Source organism: Sus scrofa, chromosome 3 (genome assembly GCF_054392235.1).
Source record: "Sus scrofa isolate SSC_HxYL_T2T_F1_AM1 chromosome 3, Sscrofa_HxYL_maternal_Yorkshire_Landrace_v2.0, whole genome shotgun sequence".
Lineage (NCBI taxonomy): Eukaryota > Metazoa > Chordata > Mammalia > Artiodactyla > Suidae > Sus > Sus scrofa.
In genome coordinates this window covers 111,136,753-111,155,220 of record NC_139385.1, presented here as the reverse complement: position 1 = coordinate 111,155,220, position 18,468 = coordinate 111,136,753, and the positions used below count along the sequence as shown (strand labels likewise).

Genomic DNA, 18,468 nt, shown 5'->3' with positions numbered 1-18,468 from the left:
GTGTGTGCCTTTAAAGAATGGGGTCTCCATTTCCCTCAGTCCCATGGAGCTCCTATGCACAAGCCCCACTGGCCTTCAATGCCAGATGTTCCAGAGGCTCTTTCTCCCCGTGCCAGGTCCCAACACGTGAGAGTTTGATGTGGGGCTCAGAACTCCCACTCCTGTAGGTGAGTCTCTGTGAACCAGTTAGTTTCCAGTCTGTGGAGCTTCCCACCAAGGAGGTATGGGGTTTTTTATATCATGAAATCACCCCTCCTACTTCTTGATGTGGCCTCCTCTTCTTCTTCTGGAGTAGGATATCTTTTTGAAGGTTTCTGGTCCATTTGGGTGAAGAGTGCTCAGTCTTTAGTTGTGAATTTTGTTGTTTTTAGGAGAGAAGTTGAGCTCCATTCCTTCTATTCTGCCACCTTAATCCCATCTCTGAGAGCTCTGGAGTTTGCAAAGTCCAAGATCAAGGTCCCAACAGTTTTAGTGTCTGCTGACGGGTCTCTTCCTAGTTTGCAGTTGGTGGGCTACCTTCTTGTTGCAATCTCACATGAAGAGATGGACAGTTTTTTGAATATTATCTGACTCTGGTATCAGGATAATATTGGCCTCATAAAATAAGTTTGATAGGGTTCCCTCCCCTTCAATTTTTTTTAGAAGAGTTTGAGAAGGATTGGCATTAGTTCTTTAATATTTAGTAATTCATCAATAAAGTATGTGGTTCTGTGTTTTCTTCTGTTGGTAGGTTAATTCAATCTCCTTACTTGTGATTGTTCTCTTTAGAACTTTCTTCCTAGTTTAGTCTTAGGAGGCTGTATGTTTCTAGGAACTTGCCCTTTTATCTAGGTTATCCAATTTGTTGGTATATATCATTTACAGTGGTCTCTTATAATCCTTTGCATATCTGTGTTATCAGTTGCAATGTCTCTTTCATTTCTAACTTTATTTACTTCAATCTCCTCTCTCAGTCAAGTAAAGGTTTGTCAGTTTTATTTATGTTTTCAAAAACCCAGCTTTTGTTTTCCATTTTGATCTTTTCTGTTGCTTTTCTGGTATCTATTCCATTTATTTATGCTCTAATCTTTATTTCCTTCCTTCTGTAACTTTGGGCTGAGTTTGTTCATTTTCAAGTTCCTTGAGTTGTAAAATTAGGTTGTTTGAGATCTTTCTTAATATAGGCTATTTGTCACTATAAATTTCCCTCTTAGAACTGCTTTTGCAGATTCTCATAGGTTTTGGTATATTGTTTCCATTTTCATTTGTTTCAAAACAAATTCTCATAGGTTTTGGTATATTGTTTCTATTTCTCACTTGATTTCTTCTTTGACCCATTTATTTTTCAAAACTCTACCCTTTTCCTTCCCCGTTTATGTTTTTTGATGTCACAATTATAAATCTTGTTTGTATGTTCATTAAGAAATTACTGTAAGTATAGCTTAATACTCTTATTCTTTAACTTTTATACTGAAGTGATTAACAATATACTATATTGCAATATTAGAGTATTTTGAATTTAACTATATACTTAACCTTTACCAGTACTATATATTTTATTTTTTTCATATTATTCATTAGCATACTTTCATCTCAGCCTGAAGAACTTCTTTCAATGTTTGTTATAAGGCAGGTCCAGTGGTGATGAATTCCCTCATCTTTTGTCTCAGAAAGTCTTATCTCTCCTTTATTTCTGAAGGACAAGTTTGCCAGATAAGGTGGTCTTGGTTGACAGATTTTTTTCTTCTTTCATTACTTTGAATATACCACACCACTCTCTCCTGCCCTTTAAGACTTGTCCTGATAAATCTGCTGATAGTCATATGGGGGCTCCTTTGTAATTTAAAAGCTTTTATTCTCCTGCTGCTAAGCTTGTATTTGTTTCTAATATTTGACAGCTTCATTATGATGTGTCATGGAGAGGACCTCTTTAAGTCAACTTAGTTTGGTGACCTATGAGTTCCATGAACTTGGATATCAAAATCTTTCTCCAGATTAGAGAAATTCTCAGTAGTTGTTTAAATATGCTTTCTGACCCTTTCTCTCACTCTTTTTCTGCAACTTAAATCATTAGCAAATTCATCCTTTTGATGGTACCACAAGCCTACATAGGCTTTCTTTACTCTTTTCATTCTTTTTTTCCTTTGCTCACCTCTGATCAGATATTTTCAAAATTTCTGTCTTTAATTTCACTGAATCTGTCTTTTGCTTAAGTCTGTTTCAGATGCTATTTTCAATTCATTTATTATAATCTTCAGCTCCAGGATTCCTATTTGGTTCCTTTTTATTCTTTCTATATCTTTGTTAAACTTCTCATTTTGGTTATGATTTCATTTTCCTTTCTGTGTTTCATTGAAGCTCATTGAGTTTCCTTGAAACAGACTTTGTGAATTCCTTATCTGGTAAATCATAGATCTCCATGTGTTTGGGCTGAGTTACCAGAAGATTATTGTGATCCTTTAGTGTTGTCATGTTTCCTTAATTTTTCATGTACCTCAAGAGTTTTGTGTTTATGTCTTTGCATTTGAAGTAACAGTCACTTCCTACTACTAACTAGTAACTGCCCAACATCCAAACTCATAATTTTTGTTCAAAAGGAATGCTGGAAATTTTCATCTTGAAACCTGGACTACCAAAAATTATTTTTCACAAACAGGTAATATTAAAGGTGCTAAAATATTCTAGTGACATAAAATGCAATTTTTGTTCTAATGTTTTTCACATTTCAAAGTCCATGGTAATATAAACCCTAAGTCAGAAACTGGGCAATCTACTGCTTCTGAAGGGACCTACTCAAAGTAAAATAAATGTTATCTGGAGTTCAGTAAGGAAAAGTAAGCTATTTACCCAACTCTAACGCTGTCTGGTTGGTAAAAACAAAATTCAAAAATGTCAAAATATATCCACCAGGCAACACATTTTTAAGTGAACTAATAGCTAAATATTGGGGAATTTGCACTTTATTTATATGAACCACTCCTGGAAGAAAGTACCTATCATCAGGAAATGGGTAGTAATGATGATGGAAGATTTCAGTTTAGGTTACTCACTTGATTAAGCCTAATATATCCTGGCACAAAGCCATCCTTGGGAGTTAGCATTGCAGAAATACCATCCCATATATCTTAGACATGTATTTTGAAGATGAGCACATTTGTCACATTTCAGGAAATGCAGCCCTCAACTATGATTTATTTTGTCATCACTTCATAACCTTAAATATTTGCTATATTTCTGCTAATCTCACTTCAACTCATTGAGGTAAAATTGCTTCTTCTCCCTTTCATTGCTTTCAAATAATATCTGACTCTTCCTTTCCTGTCCATAAAAACATGGCCATAAAAATTATCCAAAACTTGAAAATAAGGCAAAAAAGGTAGACAACATATCCCCTCAGTGTTATAGAGAGGCAAAAGCCATCCAGGTGTTATGCAGGAACATGATCTTTGTTCATTTCACTGTTGATGGTTGATTAAAGTTCCAAGACATAGTGAATTTGTAGTTTTATAGAAGAGCAATGTAAATAATTTCTAATAAAATAAGTAATCTAAATATTGAAGTACAATAATGAAATATTGAAATAAATGTTATCACCCCACTTACTCTATTTTCCATTGCTAAAAAAGATGCAGGGCAGGTTTGAATAATTAAGTCTATCAGTAACCATGGTTACCAGAGAGCTATCAGTCTCTCCTTCCAGAGACTCCCCAGTCTTGAAAATGACTCTTGTAGAACCTTCTTTGGGTTTAGGTACTGGTAGAATCTTGCCTCTTCCAAAAATATCCCATCCTAATTCTAAGAACCTGTGAATATGTTACATTAAATGGCAAAGGAGAATTAAGATTGCAGAAGCAATTAAATTTACTAATCAGCTGACCTTAAAATAAGATGATCCTGGATTACCTGGATAAACCTCAAATAATCACAAGCATTCATCAAAGTACAAGAGAAAGGCACAAGAGTCAAGAGTGTTGTAATAGGAGAAGATCCCCACACTACTGGCTTTGGGGACAAGGAAGGAAACCATGAACAGTGGAATGTAGGCAGCCTTTAGCAACTGGCAAAGACAAGGGAATGGATTCACTCTTACAGCCTCCAGGAAGAAATGCAGATCTGCCGACAACCTTCATCTTGTCCAGAGAGGCCCATTTTGGACCTGAATCATAGAGCTATAAGATAATAAATTTGTGTTGTGTTAGGCCACCAAGTTTGTGATAATTTTTATAGCAGTGGTAGAAAACTAGTATAGCTTATGTAGGTTTAAAGAACCCTCTCTTCATTCTCCCTTCCTATCCCCAGAGTCAGACTATCCAAATATTCTCAAATCTCTAGTCTTTTGCTTACATAGTCAGTGGGAGAGAAGGAGCTAACACTTTTAACGATTCCTCCACCTCAAGGAAGTGTGATAGAGATCTGTCAAGATTCTTAATGTCTCTTGTGAATATGGTACGTGCTGTGTCAGCTTTGGGAATTCAGGTACAATCTCAAGATGATAGGAAAGGATTTATGCAGCTAGACCAAATTTAAGAGAAAGAATTTGGTCTGAAAAACTTGTTGCAATGTCATTTAGGTGCCAACCGCTCAAATGGGGTACTTGTTTAAAATATGATTAATGAACTTTGTTCTAAATCTACCTAATCAATATCTCTGGAGAATGAGGCCCTTAATGACATGCACTAAAACTTGATAAACCCCATCATATAGGGATACATGTTTTTACTTCACTTCTGTTATGGAAACCTTAGTTAGACCAAACAAGAGTTTTTGTTTTTTGAAGTAGAGTGTACCTGCTGCCTCACTTGACAGCACAAAGACCTGAGACCCAGAAGGAATAAGGTATTTGACTAAAGATACAATATCTTGACTGACAAAATAGGAATTGGATGACAGAGTCCATGCCTTTACTCTTATATGAAGTCATCCCTCTTGAAGACAAAAGGGAACAGTGCCTTTTAGAAACAAACACATTTACTGTAGGTTTGTTTCAGCTCCACAGTAGCCTCTTTTTATTGTTGATTATTAGTGTTTCAATAAATGACTGCAAACCATTCTGTGCCATTAAATTCCCATGCCAACTGTGAGATTTGTAAGTGCTTGTTCCTTGACATTTCCTAGGCAATCAATCACATGTGCTTTCTTCTCTCCTTAAGTCTGATGCTTTTTTTCCTGGGTTAATGGGGAGCATACTGAATTGTCCTCCACATAGGATACTTGGTAATAGTCAATGAATCCAAGATTTCTATTTCTGCCTGGAGAGTGTTTTACATGTCAATAGTCACAACTGAAGTTACTGTTAAAATAAGTTAAAAGGTTTGCTTTGATCCTAGAAGCCTGTCATTAAAACTCCTGCCAACTGGCAAAAACTTGAAAGGTTTGCTTTTCAGCATTGAGCACTAGGAAAATTTAGTCAATTAGACTTGGCTTGATTTTTTTTTTCCTCAGGATGAGTTTTCTCCTTTAAAAGACTCCCCAGAAGAATAAATTAATAAGATGTCAAGAAAAAGGAAAACTCATATGTGAAGTGAAAATGGACAAAGGTATTATTATACATGAAAGGGGCATAAGGCCCCTGCCTCAGCTCTGCAGCTCAGCAATCACACACTGAGCCTGATTTTTCCAAGAAGAGCAATGTCTTTGGAACTTACACAGACCTAACTGCTAAAACCATCTCAACCTCCTTCCTTCCTCTTTGCCCTTTGTCTTTGCATGTGATATAATAACCAAAAGCAGGTCTTACTTCCATTAACTTTAATATTCATTGAGAATAGCACCATCCCAGTATGTCTCCATGTGGCACTACTCTCAAAAATCACACACCTGTTTATTTTGCCAGTGGCTCTTGTGACTCTGTATTAATCCTGAGCTGGGTTGAAATTTGCAGGAAACATCTAGCTTTGGCTTAGGGCTCTTTATACTTTCACAACTCCCTTCTTCCCTAGCAGTATGGAGAAATCTTTTTATGATTTTCTGTTGTAGAACCTGCAAACTTTTCTCAGTTGTATAAAGTGAATTGGAAAATGAAATCATTAATTTCATACATTACATGTTTTATATACGATCATATAGGTTATAATCATAAATTGCTTATGATAGTATTATGATTGAGTCTGAACCTACATGGGAAAAGAATCTGAAAAAGAATTGATATATATATATATATGTATAACTTATTCTCTTTGCTGTATACCTGAAACTAACATAACATTATAAGTTAACTATACTCCAATAAAATGTAAATATATATATATATTATGATGAGTCTGAACATGGCTCCTTCTTTCTAGTTTACTCTGACATGGTTATTTTGGTGAATTCTCAAAATGAAGTTTAAGAGGCATACTTAAAGTACAATATCTTCCACCCAAATTGTTTCATGCGCATATTAATTAAATCACTCTTCCTCATTTGCTTTATCTACTCACTCACCAAGTCCTCTTCTTTCATCTTTTTAAAGAATTACAGCCACCGTCTCCTCGTTCATCACCTTTATTTTCAACCTCCATCTTCAACTGCACATCACTGCCAAAAAATATAGTTAAGATATTGGGTACAAACAAACGGCCCTTCCTCTGTTAATACCACACCACAATGTTTCAAGGTCTGACATTATCTGACCCCACTGTAGCTCAACTTTTTTTCTATCTCATTCTACTGTTGATCAGATCTCTCATGCATGCTTCCTACTGTGCTGTGGTTCAAGCCCTTTGGTGAAAACTGTAAATGTTCTTATCTACTAAACAAGCCATAACCAGCCTTAAAGTTCAAGAGAGTCTATGAAACTTTTAAAAAACATTTATCATCTACTTGTCTCTATTACAAAATCCAATTAAATCAGTCTACTAATAGTGTATTTTCTTGTTTATATTTGCTGGGCCCTAATTGCTAAGATTTTGGGGATTTTAAGCACAAGAACCTTATTTGGGAACTTCATGCTTTCAGTCAGTGGGTTTATCCTTCCATTATAAACAACTGAAAACACTGGGAAAAATCTATGAGAGACAGTAATTCTCAGGCATTGGACAAAACCAGTACAAAATCAAGGTCCCTCAGAAAAAGGAAAGAAATGAGGTGTACCCTGAGATTGCTCCAATTAACTGCCTAGAGAAAGTTCAAAGGCTGCAAGACACAGAGAGGGAAGCCAAACAGAACTTGGCAGTCTCCCTGAGTTGAGGGAACAAAGTAGACAATTTGGGGAGGCCAAGGCAGCTAGGATCAGAAGAATAAAGTATGAGACAGAAGTGAACTGCATAGAAAAGCCCTGGAGATGTTCAAAAAGTTCTTTTCAAGTCTTCAGCTGAGTACTGATCATCCCATGTTTATGAAGAAACTACTCAAAACCAGAGAAACCACCACCACGTTGGTAGAAGCAGAACATAACCCAGGAAAGTTAATTCCAAATGTATCACAGACCTGAATGTCAGAGCTAAAACTGTAAAGCTTCTAGGAGGAAACTTCAATAGAAGACTTTTATGATCTGGGTTAAGCAGATTCCTTAAATAAAACACAGAAACTACAAGCTAGAAGTGGGAAGGATCAACAATTTCACCTTTATCAAATGTATAGATCTTCACACTAAATGAAAAAGCAAGTCACATGCTGGAAGACTATATTGGAAAATGTATTTGATGAAAAAGTTTCCAAAATACATAAAGAATTCTTTAACTCAATAACACTAATAAATAAAACCAATTTTTAATGGCAAAAGGATTTGATAAGACATTTCACTAAAGATGCACGACTAGGAAATTAGCACATAGAATGATTCTCACCTAATCTGTGATTAAGGAAATATAAATTAAAGCCACAATGAGATACCACTACACAAGCACTAGAAAGACTAAAATTAAAAAATCAGACCATGCAATGTATAGATAAGAATATGGAGCCACTTCAACTCTCATACATTCTTGGGAATGTACAATGATAAAAAAAACTTTGGAAAATAGATTTGTTCCTAGATATTTAGAAAAGAGAAATAAAAATCCACTTGCACCCCACCCCTAAATATTCCTAAATATTTACAATAGCTAGATATAAAAATGTCAAAAACTTGGAACAATCCAAATGTTCATCAACTGGTGGTTGGTTAAAGAAATTGTGATCTATTCTTACAATGGAATATTACTAAGCAATAAAAGAGAAAGAATGGCTGACATGTGCAAAACATGCTAAGCTGACACCAAAGGCTGCTGACTCCTTTCTATGTTTCTTCTTTACATGTTTTCCTCTTATTATATTAGTTGGTACTTTTGATATTGTTCCATGGATCTCTGAGGTTCATTTATCTTCAATTTGTTTTATCCATTTTCTTTACAGTATATTTTCAATTGATAAATACTCGTTTAGTGGTTTATTCTACCATTTTATACCTGTTATTAATGATTATACAACACTAGAATTTACTTTTTTAGTTTACATTTATTAATATTCACTCATTCTTATATGTTCTTTAGGTCTATAAACAAGGTTTTAATTGTTTGACTATATTTATAAGAGCATCTTTGAAATTTTTCTATTGTAAATCCCATATCTGAGCCCATTAAAAATCAGTTTCTACTGTCTGATTATTTTCCTGATTATGTCACTTTCCTGTTTCTTTACACATTTTGTATTTTTTTGTATTATTATTAAAATGAAACATATTACACAATATAAAAGCTCTGGATTTTTCTTTTTTCGAGGGCTTTAATTGCTGGTTTTGTTTGTGTGTGTGTAATTTTTTAAATTATATATTATATATATATATATATATACACATTTATTTCACATAACTGGACATAATCCATAGAATATGTCACCCTCTCGATATGTAGCTGCTGGTGACTGTTATCTTTTTTTTTTATTCTTACTTTTAATTTTTTAGCCTAACTTACCAAGGATTACCCCTGTGTCTCTGTAACTTAGTGGTCAGTCAATGACTGATATGAAATTATGCTCAAAAATTTTGCTCTAGGAGTTCCTGTCATGCTGCAGTGGAAACAAATCTGACTAGGAACCATGAGGTTGCAGGTTCGACCCCTGGCCCCACTCAGTGGGATAAGGATCCGGCGTCACCGTGAGCTGCAGTGTAGGTTGGCAACACGGTACAGATCTGGTGTTGCTGCAGCTGTGGCTAGGCCGGCAGCTACAGCTCCAATTAGACCCCTAGCCTGGAAACGTCCATATGCTGTGGGTGCAGCCCTTAAAAGACGAAAGACAAAAAATAAAAAAACTTTGCTCTAGTAAGAGTTCCATGCTTGGCTGGTGAAATTATATGTGGAGTAAGAAATAGGTTTGAAGTTCAGGCAGTTTCCAAAAGCTTGACTCAGTTTCTACATTCTGCTTGCTTACTCAGATCTCTCTTACATGCACCTATGTGTACATATAGCTTCCCAGCATTCAGGGCAGTATGAGGAACTTAGATCCTCTCAGATTTCAGCTACGTTGTGCAGTACCCATGGCAGTGAGGGATATGTAGAAACCTTGTCTAGCTCCTCTAGATCTATCTCATTTTCTTCATTTATTTTGTTAGATTTCTGTCTAGTCTGCAAGACTTGGGCTTTTCACAAAGGACTGCAATCTAAAGCTAGCAAGGGGGCAGTCTTCTCCATTTTTCCTCAGTTTGGTACTTTGGCTGACACTGTCACTAGGTATGTTTTTAACCTCAAATGCATATCACGTCAGCCCCCTTCAGCAGTAAAGCTGCTAATTTTCATTTCTAGAACTAATATGTGAGAAATACCATGTTGTTAAGCTGGGAAGGGATAAGGGGAGAAGGACATATTTATCCTTTAGTGCTTGCCTCTCATTGATCCAGAGTAATTCCACCTGGTGTTACTTTTACCATGTTTTCCAGGTATACATGTATACATGCTAGTGTGCTCAATGGGCCCAAAATAATAAGAAATATGCCTCATAAAGAAGCAGATGTTAATTCACCTTTATCAAGCCAGGGCAAAGCTGTGCAAAACTAGTCACCACAGCAATGATTAGAATAAGAGGTAGGACATGAAAGATTGAAATGCTGACCAAGAGGCTTCTGATACAAAGACATCATGAAAACTTGAATAGAGTAATATGCCGTATGCTAGGGTAGGAATATTCAGTATCATAAAGATGTTAGTTTTTTCCAAAAGAATCCATAAATTCAAATGAAATGTCATTAACCTCACTGTACATTTTTCTGAAATGACAGCTGAATTTTTATAATTTATAAGAAAAAAATCATCAGAGAATCAGCATTCTCCTGAAGAAAAACACCAAGTTGGGGATATTATGCCATAGGCATAAATAACAAAAAGCCATTAAGGAATTGGTACAAAGATAGATGAATAACAGAACAAAATAAAGCACCCCAAAGCAAACATGTACATATAAAAGTTATAATATAATTTATTTATAACAAAATTGGCATTTGCAGATCAACTGGGAAAACATGGTGTTTTTCAAGAGTTGGTTGCTGCGACAATAGATTTTTCCATACTTTATATTCCATAATGTAATGAAAAATTATATCACAGCATAAACAAGTTCCAACTGGATAAGAAACTCAATAGTGAAGGAAAACCTAAATAGGATATAAGGCATTATAAGAAAATATATGTTTAGCAGTGAGATTGTTATTAACATATTACCATATATGGTTAAATATATATTTAGCAGTGAGATATGTTAGCTAAACAATGAAACTGATTGAGTAAACTGGATTAAAAAAGGAACAGTAGTTACAACTGTGGTGTGCCAGGTTAAGAATCAACACTATCACAAACAGGGATTAAGATGGAGGAATAGAAAGACTGAAGCTCAACTTCTCTCCTAAAAACAACAAAATTCACAACTAAAGACTGAGCACTCTTCACCCAAATGGACCAGAAACCTTCAAAAAGATATCCTACTCCAAAAGAAGAAGAGGAGGCCACATCAAGAAGTAGGAGAGGCAATTTCATGATATAAACAACCTCATACCGCCCATGTGGGAAGCCCCACAGACTAGAAACTAACTGGTTCACAGAGACTCACCTACAGGAGTGGGAGTTCTGAGCCCCACATCAAACTCTCACATGTGGGGATCTGGCACTGGGAGAAAGAGCCCCTGGAGCATCTGGCATTGAAGGCCAGTGGGGCTTGTACACAGGAGCTCCATGGGACTGGGGGAAATGGAGACCCCATTCTTTAAAGGTGCGCACAGTCTTTCACATACACTGGGTCCCAGGACAAAGAAAAGTCTCCATGGGAATCTAGGTCAAACCTGACCACAGTTCTTGGAGGACATCCTGGGAAAACAGGGGTGAATGGGACTTGTTGTGAGGGAAGGACATTGGAAGCAAAGCTCTCGGGAATATTCAGCAGCCATGCCTTTCTCTGGAGGTGGCCATTTTGGGAAAATCTGGCCCCACCCATCAGTCAGCTGCTGAGAAGCCCCAGGACAAGCAACAACCCAGGTGGGATCACAGCCCCACCCCTCAGTAAACAGGCTACCTAAAGAGCCCTCAGGCACACAGCCACCTCTAATCCCTTCCAGAGACTAAGCCCCACCCACCAGAGGGATTAGAATCGGCTCCACCTACCAGTGGGCAGGCATCAGCCCCTCCCATCAGGAATCCTACAGCAAGCCCCCATACCAACTTGAACCACAAGGGAGGCAGACACCAGAAGTACGAGAGGCTACAACTTTATTATCTGTAAAAATGTCACCACACCAAAAATCTATAAAAAGGAAAAGAAAGAACTATAACTCAGATGAGGGAGAAAGGAAAAACCCCAGAAAATCATCTAAGTGAGGAGGAGATTCTCAGCCTCCAGGAAAAAGACTTTAGATTGTTGATGCTGAAGATGATGCAAGACATTGGAAATAAACTGGAGGCAAAGATGGATAATTTATAGAAAATGTTGACCAAAGAGATACAAGATATAAAACTTAAACAAGAAGAGATGCAAAATACAATCACTGAAATAAAAAATTCACTAGAAGCAGCTAACAGCAGAATACAGGAGGCAGAAGAACGAATAAGTGAGGTGGAGGACAGATTAGTTGAAATTACGGATGCAGAACAGAAAAGAGAAAAGATTGAAAACAAATGAATAGAGTCTCAGAGAATTTGGGGACAACGTTAAATGCACCAACATCCGTATTACAGGGGTGCCAGAAGGAGAAGAGAGAGAGAAGGGGACAGAAAAAAATATTCCAAGATATAATAGCTGAAAACTTCCCTAATATGGGGAAGGAATCACTCACTCAAATCCAGGAAGTACAATGAGTACCATATGAAATAAACCCAAGGAGGAACACCCTGAGACACATATTAATCAAACTGACCAAAATTAAAGAAAAGAGAAAATCTTGAAAGAAGCTAGGGAAAAGAAGCAAAAAAGATACAAGGGAACCCCAATAAGGTTACTGGCAGATTTTTCAGCAGAAACTCTGCAGGCCAGAAGGGAGTTCATCACATTCATACTTAATGTGATGAAAGGAAAAAACCTCCAACCAAGATTACTCTACCCAGCAAAGCTCTCATTAAGATTTGAAGGAGAAATCAAAACCTTTACAGATAAGGAAAAGCTGAGAGAATTCAAACAACACTAAACCAGCCTTACAACAAATACTAAAGGAACTTCTCTGGGCAGAAAAGGAAAGACAGCAAGAGGAAATGAAAATTCCACAAATGACAAGGCTCAAAAGTAAAACTATATATATAGTAAAGATACAAAATCATGCATGCACAATTATACCACCAAAATTAGAAATCGTGAGAAGAGGAGGGTACAAATGCAGGACACTGCAGATGCACTTGCAATTAAGAGAACAACTTAAAACAATCTCATATACATATATACACTTATATCAAAATTTCAGAATAACTGCAAACCAAAAATCTACAATTGATACACACACAAAAAAAATCAAATCAAAAACAACACCTTGAATGTTAATGGACTAAACACACCAAGCAAAAAACATAGACTGGCTGAATGGATACAAAAACAAGATCCATTTATATGCTGTCTTTGAAAGACCCACTTCAATTCTAGGAACACATGCAAATTGAAAGTGAGAGGATGGAAGAAAGTATCTCATGCAAATGGGGATCAAAACAAAACTGGAGTAGCAATACTTGCATCAGACAAAATAGACTTTAAAATGAATATTTTAAGGGACAAAGAAGGACATTACATAATGATCAAAGGATCAATCCAAGAAGAAGATATAATAATTGTAAATATCTATGCACCCAACACAGGTTCACCACAATATATAAGGCAACTGCTAACAACCTTAAAAGGACAAATCAAAAATAACACAATCATAGTGGGGGATTTTAACACCCCACTTACACCAATGGACAGATCATCCAGACAGAAAATCAATAAGGAAACACAGGCCCTGAATGAAGCATTAAACCAGATGGACTTAATAGAGATTCATAAAACATTCCATCCAAAAGCAACAGAATACACATTCTTCTCAAGTGCACATGGAACATTCTCTAAGATTGATCATATCCTGGGCTACAAATCCAACCTCAGTAACTTTAAGAAAATTGAAAACATATCAAGCATATTTTCTGACCACAACACTATACGACTGGAAATCAACAACAAGAAAAAATCTACAAAAAACACGAACACGTGGAGACTCAACAACATACTACTAAACAACCAATGGATCACTGAAGAAATCAAAGAGGAAATTAAAAAATACCTAGCAGCAAATGACAAAGAAGATACGACACTCCAAAATCTATGGGATGCAGCAAAAGCCGTTTTAAGAGGAAAGTTTATAGCAATACAAGCCCACCTCAGGAAACAAGAAAAAGCTCAAATAAGCAACCTAACTTTACATCTAAAGCAGCTCAAGAGAGATGAACAGACAAGACCTAAAGCTAGTAGAAGGAAAGACATCATAAAGATCAGGCAGAAATCGATGAAGTACAAACAAAGAAAACCATAGAAAAGATCAATGAAACAAAAGCTGGTTCTTTGAAAAGATCAACAACATTGATAAACCCCTAGCCAGACTTATCAAGCAAAAAAGAGAGAGGACTCAAATCAATAAAATTAAAAGTGAAAAAGGAAAAGTAACAATGGACATCACAGAAATGCAAAGAATCATAAGAGACTATTATATGCGACTATGTGCCAATAAAATGGAAAACCTTGAAGATATAGACAAATCTTTAGAAAAGTACAATCTTCCAAGACTAAACCAAGATGAAATAGAAAAGATGAATGGACCCATCACAAGAACTGATTGAAACTGTGATGAAAAAACTTCCAACAAACAAAAGTCCAGGACCAGATGGCTTCAGAGGCGAATTCTATCAAACATTTAGAGAAGAGTTAACACCGCTCCTTCTGAAACTATTCCAAAAAATTGCAGAGGAAGGGATACACCCAAACTCCCTCTATGAGGCCACCATCACCCTGATACCAAAACCAGATGTAGATACCACAAAAAAAAAAAAGAGAGAGAGAGAAAACTACAGGCCAATGTCACTGATGAACATCGATGCAAAAATCCTCAACAAAATACTAGCAAACTACATCCAATAATACACTGAAAGGATTGTACATCATGATCAAGTGGGATTTATCCCAGGGATGCAAGGGTTCTTCATATCCACAAATCCAACAGTGTGATATACCACATTAACAAACTGAAGAATAAAAACCACATAATTCTCTCAATAGACACAGAAAAAGCCTTTGACAAAATCCAACACCCATTTCTGATAAAAAAAACCCTTCAGAAAGTGGGCATAATGGGAACCTACCTCAACATGATAAAGGCCATATATGACAAACCCACAGCAAACATCATTCTCAATGGCGAAAAGCTGAAAGAATTCCCACTGAGACCAGGAAGAAGACAAGGATGTCTGCTCTTGCCACTACTCTTCAACATAGTTCTGGAAGTCCTAGCCACAGCAATCAGAGAAGTAAAAGAAATCAAAGGAATCCAAATTGGAAAGGAAGAAGTCAAACTATCCCTATTTGCAGATTCACTATATCTAGAGAATCCTAAAGACTCTACCTAACTAACTGTTAGAGCTCATCCATGAATTTGGCAAAGTCGCAGGATACAAAATTAATACACAGAAATTGATGGCATGTCTAATCACTAACAACAAAAGAGCAGAAAGCGAAATTAGGGAAGCAATCCCGTTTACCATTGCATCCAAAAGAATAAAATACCTAGGAGTAAACCTGCCTAAAGAGACAAAAGACCTGTACTCTGTAAACTATAAGACACTGATGAAAGAAATCAAAGATGACACAAGTAGGTGGAAAGATATACCTTGCTCGTGGATTGGAAGAGTCAATATTATCAAAATGACTATACTACCCAAGGCAATCTACAGATTCAATGCAATCCCTAGAAAATTACCAAGGACATTTTTCACAGAACTCAAACAAAATATTTTAAAGTTTGTTTGGAAGCACAAAAGACCCAGAATAGCCAACGACATCCTGAAAAACAAAAATGGAGCTGGAGGCATCAGGCTACCGGATTTCACACTATACTACAAAGCAACAATCATCAAAACCACATGCTACTGGCACACAGACAGAAATATAGGTCAGTGGAACAGGATAGAAAGCTCAGAATTCAACCCACACACCTACAGCCAACGAATCTATGACAAAGGAGGCAAGAATATACAATGGAGAAGAGACAGCTTGTTCAATAAATGGTGCTGGGAAAACTGGACAGCCACATGGAAAAGAATGAAATTAGAACACTCCCTAACATCATACACAAAAATCAACTCAAGACGAATTAAAGACCTAGATATAAGACCAGACACTATAAACCTCTTAGAGGAAAACATAGGCAAACACTCTCTGACATAAACCACAGCAACATCTTCTCAGATCCACCTCTTAGAGTATTGACAATAAAAACAAAAATAAACAAATGGGACCTATTCAACATTCAAAGTTTCTGCACAGCAAAGGGAACCCTAAACAAAATGAAAGGACACCCACAAAATGGGAGAAAATCTTTGCAAGTGAATCGACTGACAAGGGATTAATCTCCAAAATTTATCAACACTTCCTATAGCTCCATATTAAAAAAACAAACAACCCCATCAAAAAATGGGCAGAAGATCTAAACAGACAGTTCTCCAAAGAACACATACGGATGGCCAAAAAACACATAAACACATATTCAACATCACTCATTATTAGAGAAACGCAAGTCAAGACCACTCTGAGGTGCCACCTTACAACAGTCAGAATGGCCATCATCAAAAAGTCTACAAACAATAAGTGCTGGAGAGGGTGTGGAGAAAAAGGAACCCTATTCCACTGTTGGTGGGATTGTAAATTGGTGCAACCACTGTGGAAAGCAGTATGGAGATTCCTCAGAAAACTAAACATAGAACTACCATTTGACCCAGCAATCCCAGTCCTGGGCATCTATCCAGAGAAAACCATGACTCCCAAAGACACATGTACTCCAATGTTCACTGCAGCACTATTTGCAATAGCCAAGACATGGAAACAACCTAAATGTCCATCAACAGAGGAGTGGAGCAAGAAGATGTGGTACATATACACAATGGAATACTACTCAGTCATTAAAATGAATGAAATACCAGCATTTTTAGCAACATGGATAGACCTAGAAATTATCATGCTAAGTGAAGTCAGCCATACAATGAGACACCAACATCAAATGCTTTCACTGACATGTGGAATCTGAAAATAGGACAGGCCTAACGTCTTTGCAGAACAGATGCTGACTCACGGACTTTGAAAAACTTACGTTCTCCAGAGGAGACAGTTCGGGAGGTGGGGGGACGTGCTTGGCCTGTGGGGTGGAAATCCTCTGAAACTGGAACGTTATGATCATTATACAACTACAAATGTGATAAATTCATTTGAATAATAAAAAAATAAAATAAAAAAACAAACAAACAAAAAAGAATCAACACTATCTCTAGAGTGGCTCAAGTCCCTGATGACGTGCAGGTTCAATTCCCGACCCCACACAGTGGCATAAGTGGGCTAAGGTTCCAGTGTTGCCACAGCTGTGGTACAGGTTGCAGTTGTGGTTCAGATTCAATTCCTGGCCCAGGACCTCCCTATGACGCATGTGTGGCCAAAAGAAACAACACATACACGCACACACACAAGTTCAATTACATTAAAATTAAGGAGTTATTATCATTTAAAAGGTACTATAAAAAAGTGAAAATTCAAGCAGGTAATTAGGTGAAACATAAAAAGCCTATAAACTACAAAAAGGACTAGTATACTAAATTCTTCAGTAATTCTCACAAATCAGTAAGAAAAGGACAAACAACCCATAGAAAAATGGTCAAAAGAGATGAAGGTAGAAAAAATGATCCATTATATTGGTTTTATCAACTAATATATTTTGATTTAGAGTTTGGAAAATACTACTCTAGGCCAAATGACAGAGATTGGAAGAATTAGTGTCAAAAGAAATATACTGTCTTTTTATACTGTGTATCATTTTTTTGCAATGTCAGAATATAGACAGCATTTTTAAAGAATTCATTTTTTCTTTTAAATTTCAAAAGTCATGGAATTTATTACTATATATTTTAAAAAGCAAACAACATTACATAATAAAATATTCAATTCTTGCTTTGTTCTTCCCTGCCTTCACTACCTCCCCAGAAGCAGCTTTATATAGCTTGGTGGGTGTGTGGGTGTGTATGTGGGGGTGTGCATGTGTGTTTCTTCAATCTTTTTCTATGCATTTACAAACATATATATGTAGAATGCTATAAAAATTATTATATATGATTATTATGTTACCTTCTTTTTTCACTTAATGACATATAGATATCTTTCAACATTAATAATTTACTATCTAAGGTTTTTGAGGGTCTGGGTTTTTAATCATAAGAAAGCACAAGGTTTAAACAACTGCATTACTTTTTAAGAGTCCTTAAAATAGGAATTTGGGATTAACATCTACATCTTACTATATATAAAATAGATACCCAACAACAACTTAGTGTACAGTACATGAAACTGTACTTAATATTCTTTAATAATTTATATGAGAAAAAAATCTGAAGAAGAATGGATATATATATGTATGTATAACTGAATCATTTCACTGTACACCTAAAACTAACATGATATTGTAAATCAAGTATACTCCAATATAAAAAAATTAAATTGAAAAAAGAAAAAGACAAATACCATTATATCACTTATATGTGGAATCTAAAATATGATACAAATCAACATGGATAAACAACAAGGCCCTACTGTATAGCACAGGGAACTCTATCCAATATCCTGGGAGAGATTATGATGGAAAAGAATACTAAAAAAGAATGTATAGGTATACATGACTGAGTCATTTTGCTATACTGCAGAAATTAATACAATATTATACATCAACTATACTTCAATAAACTTTTTAAAATACGTGATTTGAAAAATAAATATCTTAAAATTAAAAGTAATAATTAAAAAAAAGTTTTTATTTGTAGTTACATTTCAAATCTTTAGGCAAATTTA

General features: G+C 36.0%; 2 long non-coding RNA genes across 39 annotated transcripts in view; one reads left to right on the top strand and one right to left on the bottom strand.

The window, feature by feature from the left end:
• The window catches only part of LOC146404854 (uncharacterized), a 1,116,837-nt gene that overhangs the window by 152,526 nt on the left and 945,843 nt on the right, over positions 1 to 18,468 (top strand). The window lies entirely within an intron of this gene.
• The window catches only part of LOC102165712 (uncharacterized), an 846,917-nt gene that overhangs the window by 175,010 nt on the left and 653,439 nt on the right, over positions 1 to 18,468 (bottom strand). For 7 of the 36 annotated variants that reach the window (XR_014842123.1, XR_014842098.1, XR_014842128.1 and 4 more), the window contains one exon: positions 6,406 to 6,498. The exons of 28 other annotated variants lie outside the window; for them this stretch is intronic. This is a non-coding gene — a long non-coding RNA (uncharacterized LOC102165712). Of the gene's footprint in view, positions 1 to 2,260; positions 4,149 to 6,405; positions 6,499 to 18,468 lie in introns of those variants that run through there. One more of the 36 variants, XR_014842093.1, reaches the window with a different exon arrangement.